The sequence below is a fragment of the Artemia sp. Qi Xiang Cuo genome, chromosome 15 (assembly GCF_049724085.1).
Source record: "Artemia sp. Qi Xiang Cuo chromosome 15, ASM4972408v1, whole genome shotgun sequence".
Taxonomy (NCBI): domain Eukaryota; kingdom Metazoa; phylum Arthropoda; class Branchiopoda; order Anostraca; family Artemiidae; genus Artemia; species Artemia sp. Qi Xiang Cuo.
Genome location: NC_142808.1, coordinates 64,990,077 through 64,991,133, shown reverse-complemented (window position 1 = coordinate 64,991,133; position 1,057 = coordinate 64,990,077).

Sequence of the window (1,057 nt, the reverse complement as noted above, 5' to 3'; positions counted from 1 at the left end):
CTGAGAGCCATTTTTATCTAGCAGTGTACAAGAACTGAGGCTTTTCTTGCTTGTTAGCTCACGAACTCTCTTATACATAAAGTATGAATCGTCTCTCTTAAAATCAGCCTCACACTGTTCACATTTGTCTTTAATGTAGGTGCGATGGGCTCTACGGGTGGCTTTTTCTACAGCACGCTTCAACTGCTTATATCTGTCCCTGCTCTCTCTGTCTGACCTGTTATTGTGTTTTCGTTTCTCAGTACATAATAAAATAATTTCATTTGTTATCCAAGGCTTTTTATCACCCTTTTTGGTTCCTAGGGTGGACATCGCTACTTTGCTTATGATCTTAGAGGAGTCCGTGACCAGTTTATCGATATCCTCTTTAGATAGAGTTACAGGAATGTTAGAAAGAAGGTCCGATATTTGAGTAGACAGTTCATCGATGCAAGTTTGGCAAGTTTGAGGGTCTTTGAGAAGATGTGTGTTGAAACGAGCGGGTCTATTATTTAGCTTTGAGGAAGATTTCAGGCGTATCTTTAGTGCAGACATGACCAGGGAATGGTTGCTGTCGAAATCACCACCTGCGAGGGTGACAGTATCTAGCACAGACGATTTCCAGCGCCTAGAGACGAGCACGTAATCAATAAGATTACGGGTTTTTCCATCCGGCGAAGTCCATGTCGCCTTACGACGTTCTCTATGTTTGAAGAGAGTATTGGTAATGGCTAGATCACTGTCTCTGCAAAATTGAATGAGGCGTTCGCCCCTCTTGTTAAGTCGTCCAAGGCCAAATTTACCCATAACTTCTTCATTTCGAGCAGAATCGTTACCAACAATAGCATTGAAGTCGCCAATGACAACAATAAGGTCTTTTTTAGGAACTGCGTCAATTAAGCTTTGCAGTTGAAGGTAGAAATTGTCAGAATCTTCATCTGGTTTGCTGCAGTCAGGAGCGTAGACTTGTATGATCGTGATGTTGATCGGGGATCCCTTCATTCGTATCATAATCAACCGTTCTGACACAGGCGTTACGGAAATCAGGGATCTTCGTGCCTTAGTCGACATCAAAAAG